Here is an 8901-nt window from a genome sequence, read left to right as displayed (position 1 = left end):
AGAAAGAAAAAGATGCAAGATATCGGGTGCTCATTTATCTGCTCTTTTTCCCCTGAGTTTGCCCGTTCTCGGTGGCATGCAAAGCCTTCTCGGAGCAGTAGAATAGAAGAAGAGTGTCGTTGATCCCGTCTTAGGACGGGCTGTGATCAAACTACGGAGGGTTTACGTTGGATTTTGACTCCTCTCCGTACCCGAGCCCCCCCCGGTAAATCTGTGGTGTAACAAAGCCTGTGACCTCAGTGTCAGCTCCCCTTTTGCTCCTGAACATTTACTCCCTTTGAGCCAGAGGACCACACCACACAACACCCCCCCCCCCCCCCCTCCTTGTGATCAAGGATAACTTGTTGGAAGTTGAAGCAGTTAATTGAAGTTAATTGCGAGGATTAGAATCCATTTGTAACCCCCCCCCCCCTCTCCGCTGTCAGTAATGGATGTTGGGTTTGAAGGCGGTTGAACACATGTTTACATAGCAGATGTGTTTGCCTTCGCCTACAAGTGAAATGTCATCAGCTGCGCTTTGCAAATATCAGCGTCAGTGAGATGAGTAAAGAGCACTTGGGGGCCTGTGGAGGAGACGCTGGGAGGCGTGTGAGGACATTATTCCTTCGGTCGATTTGTCCTCCCGTGTTGCACATCGGGGGGAACAGACTTTGTCCTTTCCGTTTTGATAAAAACTCGACTCGTTGGACCTGTTTGAAATTAAAGGCTCCAGCCAGCTGCGGCCTTTGGTTTGCAAATAAACACGGAAGTCTTTTTAATGGAAGCTAAAGATCAAACATCGTATCCAGTCACAGTCCGACGAAGCCAAATAGCTAAATTGTGTCCGGTCTGAGATGAAGGCGTATTCTGTTCCGAGTCAGCGATCGATGACCCTGATCTTGGTGGCTCTCTCAGCAGTGGAAGGTAGCAATGGAGGGAGAAGAAGTCAACTGAAAGTGCCTTTCCTCTAAATGGTGCTGTAAATTCAAAATGTCAAATCAAAGAAAGAGAATGTCCTTTACAAGAAGTTGTAACAGTGCAGTAAAAACTCACTCACTCTAGACCCTATTATTCGGTTGTTGTTGGTGTTGTTGTTTTTTTGAAGAAATGGCAACGCAAACTCGTGTTTCATGCATTTAGACACCAAGCCTATGTAGAAATAGAATATATGCCAAGTATATGTTTGTCACTGAGCTTTCGATCAATGGTGTCTCGTTGGTACGGTGGAGTGTGGGGATGGGGGGGGGGGGGGGGGGGGGTCACACAGCTCAGCACACGTATGATACATAGCACAGCACTTTAGAGAGTGCCGCTCTCACTCGGACACACAGCCGAGCGGTATCGACCTCTGTCTCGGGATGTCAGCACCTCGTTCCTCCGAACAGGACGAGCGGTCCAGAGGTTTTTACGATTGGATGGAAGGTTTTGTTCTTGAAGGGCATTTTTTACGGAATGACTTGATTCAGCTCACTTTGTTGCCTGGTGAAGGTTCATTGGGCTGCAGGTGTATAAAGAGAGGAAGTGAACAGAACCAGTGTCGGTTATTGAACGTTGGCGGCTGACGGCCAGCGCTGCAGCGGCCCGCCAGTTCTCTCATCTCAGTGCCCATGTGTCCCGTCCCCCCATGATGGAGGGAACCTCGCTGTCCTGAGCCGGTAGGGTGGTGGTCTGTGGTTCTGTGGGTACCTTTTTCAGTCCAGAGGGCGGAGATGTTTCTATTACAAGAGATCTGAGAAAACAAAAAAAAAAGAAACACTGCACCTCACTTACCTTGGTATGCTGCTCTACATGAGAAGAAGAAAAAAACCCTGCGAATTGCTTTTATTATGACATGTAATGCTCGAGTAATGCCTGATTGCGATATTCTTATACGGTAACTATTTTAGAGTCGAAATAAGTATAGCTGTAAAAATAATATTCTGTTTTTGTCTTAACACTTATTCATTTTTGAAAAATGGTTCTTGAGCCGATTTATTTTGTTGTCTTATTTAAACGTGTCGTTCGTTAAATTTATATATAAAAATATATATATATGCGGAATATTTTATGTTGTATTTATTGGGAGTGCATTCAAGCAGCTGAAGTCTCCGCATCATATTGCAGCATGGTGGGGGCGGAGCAAGGAGGACGAGGCCTTTAGCCCCTCCCCCTCCATGTTGACGCCTTATTGTCTGAGACACGCAAGCACAACAACATGGAGTGGGTGGAGGAAAGGGAAAAAGTGGACTTGACCTGCTGATGCCTACAGGTCAGCCATCTTTACCCTCCACTGAGAAGGCCCAATGCCCCCCCCACACACCCACCCTTAGCTGCAGCTCATCTCTGACGAAGGGCAGCGTTTCTGAACCAGACTGACCCGAGTGACCATTAGCTGACGTCTTTATGATCCCGAGCTGCTAATTGGTACGTTAGCCGTGTAAATTCAGCGAGCCAGTGGAGAGGGCGGGTGGATGAACATCATAAGGATGTTGAATTGGCTCTTTTTTCCTGGCAGCAGGAGCAGATCTTATTCCCCCTGAAAAGAAGCCTCAGCCTTACACACTGGTCAGGTTTCTGTGACTTTTGCCTCCACGTGCTTGGCCCTCTTCTCACTTCTCACGTGAACCACTAACACGGAGCCGGACTCTCGGCCCCGTTCGTACTGGTGTCAGATCAGAAACCCGCTTCTGGTCAAACTGCATGCGGAGAACGATTCTTGGAGCGTTTTTTGGTCAAACCGAATAAGCAGTGCAATAAAACAATAAAACGATAAAAAGATCTAAATTACTTGAACGACCTTTTGACACTAAATGACCTTTTGACACTAATTGGCATTCCAAAGCACTATTTTCGGATGCAGTTTGACGTGAGCAAGGAGGTTTTCCCCAGAGACAGAGGCCTCTAATGAATGAACCGCATTATGATGGCCGCTGTTCTTATTTCAATTTCTTTGTTGGTCGCCCCCATTGGAGGATCAGAGACATGGAGCTCTTGAATATTCCTGTCAATCCGACCCACTCTTTCCTGTGAGCCCACTCACTTTCAATTGAACCATGTTTACTGCCATGGCTATCAAATGGTTGACCTGTTTTCATTCCATTAGCGTTCCAATAATGCCTTTGAACCAAATATTGCACATGAGATTAGGCTCCTGGTGCCGTCGTAGACACATCGGGGTTCTGAGGACCGGTAATCTGACGGTGGGCCAAGGATTTGGGTCTGCTGATTGTTCAGATTCCTATTGGTTTTCTCCTTTTCATGTAGCATTACTCTTGTGTCGGTCTTGTTTCAAACTAATCATGTTGGACTCTGAGACCTCTCTGAGCGACGCACCAGCAAGCAGATGTATACCGGTGACCCTTCACCCCCAGATGATCCATGTCTCAGTCCCTCTGTATGTTGTACCAACAGCTCCACTCCAAATGTCACTTTCTTTTCTAACTCTCTCTCATTGGTTGTTGTTCTTTTTATTGTTGCTTTGACTAATACTTGCAATAAAATGCTATGCTTTACTGAGTCTGAGTTACTGACTACACACAGGCAAATATTTAGGAACACATTCGATAGACACGTTTCCTGTCTCATTAATAACAATATAATTGATATTGATGTAATGAATGATTTAGGCTTCCAAATCACTGGGTAGTGAAATGGTCGGTTGATATTAGGGATCTAAATACACATTTATATTATTTTCACACATTTTTTAAAAGTCGGAATCATTTAAAAATACTTTTTACTTGCCAGAGCGTTCTATTGCTGGATTTAAAGGTTGAAGAAAATGTGAGGTTTATTTTTAATTTCTGTTAGGACTTTTTTCTCCCCTTGTTTATACTGAGTGCTTCTGTCAACCTGTACTAATTAACTCATCTGAATCAGATGTGTCTATTTGGCGGCAATTAAGGGTTGCCACGGTGATGGTTACTGCTAAGTAATTGGTTAATTGGTCAAACTTCACGTACTCAGGAAAAAAATAAGTAAAGTCAATATTTTATGGAATTTGAAATCAATGTGTGCAAGATGTGGAACATTTTATGGTTTATCATTCTTTATTTTTTATTGGGCGGAAAAATCTGAAAAGCTGAGCTGCCGGACGGGTGGACACAGGGATAATAATAAAGACGCGTTGGTGTAGTTGTGACCGTCTATGAAGACGTAAAACAGCAAAGCTTTCCAAAAGTGAAGCCAAAACATCAACAAAGTGCATATTGTATTTGAAGATATGTAACCACTTTAAAAGACAAGCGTTAAGGTTGCATCATTACTTACATTCCTGCAAAGCAAGTAAAAAGTGTTAGTATATGATATATAATATGATATAATATAGCAGCAGGACTGTAGGCTGTAGGTGAAACACACAAATATAAGTGTGTTTTCTCCCCTCATGCATCATTGCGCCTGTGTTGGTTTTCTTCTGACGCTTGGTTGCAACTTTTAAAAAATACGTCCAACTTATAATATTCTTGTCAGGAGTTTGAAAGTGAATTCACCAACTGAGCTGATTTAGTTTTATTGTATTGACTGAGTTTCGGCCCCACGTGAACAACAAAAAAAAGAGTTCATGCAGCACTTTGTTAATATGACGGTTAAAAGCAAACTGTGGGCTGGTTTAGGCTTCATGCAGACACTGGGCAACATTACAACTGAAAGATGAATTTAAGTCAGTGTTCAAACTCCTCTTAGCTTGGTCAGCACGTTACCTTCCTCTGTGATTCCGCATTCAAACTGTAGAATCAAATGGACTTTTTGGGCCTTGCAGACCGAAGCCGCTTCGATCAGTTGGACGGAAAACCGAAACAACGAGCTTAAAAGGTGCTAAAGTGCTAAAGGAGTCTGTACAAACACACATTTTTCCTGCTTGTTATTATTGAAATTATTGATGCACAACAAAAATCAAACCAGTGCCAAGCCAAACACGAGGAGTTCTTTTTTTTCAGGTAAAATGCCAGTAAATATGAGTTTTTCCAGCTCAACTCGTTCAAACATGCTGTCTTGTCAAACAGCGTAAGGCTCCATCAAGGGATGAGCAAAATAAAAATCAGAGCCAAGCCCTGCTGCCATTTTGGAAAGAATCGTGGTGGATGTAAATTCAATCACTTCTGACGGGGGGGGTGTCGTCCTCCTGTCATTTTTTTTCTCCCTCGCCACATTTTATAATCCTGCGGAAGTCAAATATTGATGCACCAGCAATCCAGGCTGCCAACACTTTATCATAATTACCAAAGCTGTTTCCTTTAACTGTTCTAATTAAAATAAATACCAACTGCAAATATGTGTCAGCTTTAATACGGCTCTGAATTACCATTTTTAGAGCTGAGTTAACGAGGCCGTGGCTGACGGCCACGCAGGTGTCTCTCACTCTCATTCTGTGGATTAAACGGCAGCTATATTTAAACTTTGACTTTTTTATTTCCTGTTCAATGTTTTGGCCTTTGAACTTTTATTCTAAATAAATAAATACAAAGAATACAACATGTGGTGTTTTTTAGTGTTCATTTCATTTGTTCTTTTTCTCTTGCGCTTGATTGGGCGTCGTTGATCAGCTGCATATAAAACAGCTGGACCTAGTAGCTAAAAGAAAAAAAAAAGAAAAAAAAAAGAAATGGAAGAATTTGGGGGAAAAGGGAGTCGTGGCTGCCTGCACAAAATATAATACGTTATATTGTATTTAAAATGACGAGCTCACAGGTCACTTAGCAGCTGACAAGCTTGTAGCTGCAACAAAGAAACACATCCAACAAGCGCAGTGCCTTTTCATATCATCATGCAGCAGGAAGCCACATTTCTGTGATTTCTGTGAGTGACGGGCTGTGGCTTCACAGTTGAATCAGAGCTTGGGTTTTGGATTCAGTGAAGAGGTTTCCATCATGAGAGGCTCCAGGAAAGTTTTGTGGAGATCAAGATATTTTCCCACAAGCATGAAAGACCTGTTTTTTGAAAGAGCACAAATGTTTTTTAGCAAGCACAAATTAGATGGAACATGAAACATCAGCAAATCTCCAGCCTACATTAATTATATAATTCGTCCCAGTATTGTGCACAGAGACCGTGTACTTTCTGCATCGTCCCGTTACAATGAGGACACTAACAGATTGAATATTGGCCTGTCCTGGTTTTACAACCTGGTTCAACACCACCACGGTCTCACCACCAGAGGGAGCACTTCCCCAAGAGGAAGTCCAGTCTGCTCAGGAAGGGATGAGGTGCTGGGGGGGGCAGGCATGTGAAGGGCGTGTTTTGGAGGGGTGAGGCCTGAGGGAGACCGTAGAGGAAAAGCTCTGTCTTTTTGACTTGATTCCCATCAACATCACAGCATGTGGACGTCTTTTTACTTTTTAATTTGACCTTTAACCTGCTACCGTTGCACCAACAACAATTCGGCCAAAATGACAAACACTCACTAAATTACACTCACATTGTAATTTAGCAGGTTTATAATTTTGACTGTATGAAAAGCAATCCACTGCTTTATTGACATACAGAGAGTTGGGTATAGTTTTATTGTAATGTGGCCTAACTATCACTGACTGATTTGGCTTGATCATTATTTTAGTCTTTATTATTCAATTAGAGCTCTGTGAAGGAAAGACGTCATGTTTAACTAGAAAAGGCATTTCCTGCTGAAAATGCGTTGGAATGCAAAAAGCTGAAAGCTGCACTGAATATTTAAAAATAGCTGAAAATACAGAAAGTTGAAGGGAATTTGAATACATTTGCTGAATATTTAAAAATAGCTGAAAATACAGAAAGTTGAAGGGAATTTGAGTACATTTGCTGAATATTTGAAAATAGCTGAAAATACAGAAAGTTGAAGGGAATTTGAATACATTTGCTGAAATAAAAGATATTAGAAAAGCTGAAATTAATTTGAAATAGTTGAAAATACAGAAATGGGAGAAGCTGAAAGGAATTTCAATAGATTTGCTGAAAAAGCAGAAATGAAAACAGCTGAAATAAATGTGAAATATTGCAAAACAGAAGTTGCAGGAGCTTAAATGAATTTTAAAAAGTACAGAAATAACAAAAGCTGAGATGAATAAAAAGAGGTTTAAAATTGTTTGTAGTAATGTTAGTTGTAATTTGGGTATTAGTACTAGCAGTAGAAGTCGGTTTAGTATCAATAGCAGTAGAAACAGCTGGAATACTGATACTATTAGCCATAGTAGTATTTTTAATAACATTAGTAGTAGTTGTATTAATAGCAGTAGAAATACTAGTAGTATGGTAGTAGAAGTATCAGTTGTAGTACTTGAAGTACGAGTAATATTCGTAGTGGGAGACAGAATGTTTGTTATTCACCCTTAAAAGTTTTTAATTAATAGGCCTCATCACAGACATTACAGTAAAAATTCCCTCCATGGGGCTTTTATTTTGAAATTATTGGATTGGGTGGGGTGGGGGGGTGTAGATAGAGGGAGGGAGGGTGAGAGGGTGAGGAAGGGAGGGGTGGTGAGGAAGAGATAGAGGGAGAGAGAGAGAGGAGAAATAGACAGACATACTGACTGACTGAGAGTGATTAACAGTGAGAAGAGGTCAGGGTGGAGGGGGGAGGGGGGCGAGTGTCTTTATCATATTGGTCTGTTGACAGAAAGCATAGCTGCGTCATGTGACTCCACTAATCAGGTCATAGGAGCAGCTTTGAGCCACAGACAAAGATCCTGCAGCGTGTGAGCGAGTAACCACGACAACGGCGCACCTATTGGATTGGGTGGGGTGGGGGGGTGTAGATAGAGGGAGGGTGAGAGGGTGAGAGGGTGAGGAATGGAGGGGTGGTGAGGAAGAGATAGAGAGGGAGAGGGGAGGAGAATTAGACAGACTGACTGACTGAGAGTGATTAACAGTAAGTAGAGGTCAGGGTGGAGGGGGGAGGGGGGCCAGTGTCTTTATCATATTGGTCTGTTGACAGAAAGCATAGCTGCGTCATGTGACTCCACTAATCAGGTCATAGGAGCGAGCAGCTGTGAGCCACAGACAGATCCTGCAGCGTGTGAGTGCTCGTAACCACGACAACGCCGCACCTGTGCGGCTGCAAAATGCAGAGACATGGCAGCAAGTTACACAGAATCCACACCTCAAACAAATGAGAACCAGCGCAAAACTATAACAGCTATCTAAAAAATACGGCGTTTGTATGAGACCCAAGACTCTACCGAACGCGTGGATGTGTTTTTATGTCTGTCCGGTAATAAATACGGCTCCTATGGCCGTTTACAAAACGTGTACCTTGTGGATTTTTGTGAGAAATATGTCGGCAGATTTGTATTGGAGCCTATGGGGCTTTTGGCAGAGGTTGTGTCACTCAAACACTCCTTGCGCCAAAACTAAAAAACTCTGGGATTCCATGAACACATTAATCCAATCAGCACAACCATACCCTCATTAATCTGAAGAAATGAAGCCTCTAGAGTGTATACTTTGGCTGCAAGGACAGAAGTTCCATATTTTTTTAACCAGATTCCTGCGATGCCCCACACTCTAGCCTGCGAGGTCCCCCTCTAGCAGACGCAATACACACTCATGTAAAAGTCAGAAACGGAGCGAAGAACTAGTGAAACATAATCAGTGATTATGAAAAAAGTACAATAGATATCAAGAAGCAGTTTTTTTCATAAAATAGTTGAGACCTGTGTCAACATTTGAAAGTTGAAATGGTGTCTGTAGCTGAAAGATTGGCGGAGCTGAAATATTTGAAAGTTGAAGAAGTTGAAGAAGTTTAAGGAGGATTTGAAAACAATCTCTATTTGAAAACCATGTTAAAATATTAATGATTATTGATTTATATAAATTCAAGCTTAAGAGGTAGAAAGCTGAAAAGTCATAGCCCGGAAGCCGGAAAGAAGCTGAACATTTTAATATTTGAAGGATTTTAATAGCTGAAAGTGTGAAGGAGTTGAAAGGTGCCACGGAAGAAATAGAAGAATAAGTCGGAACTAGAAAATGCAT

Source organism: Gasterosteus aculeatus, chromosome 20 (assembly GCF_964276395.1).
Source record: "Gasterosteus aculeatus chromosome 20, fGasAcu3.hap1.1, whole genome shotgun sequence".
Classification (NCBI taxonomy): domain Eukaryota; kingdom Metazoa; phylum Chordata; class Actinopteri; order Perciformes; family Gasterosteidae; genus Gasterosteus; species Gasterosteus aculeatus.
Note: the sequence above shows the minus strand (reverse complement) of the source record.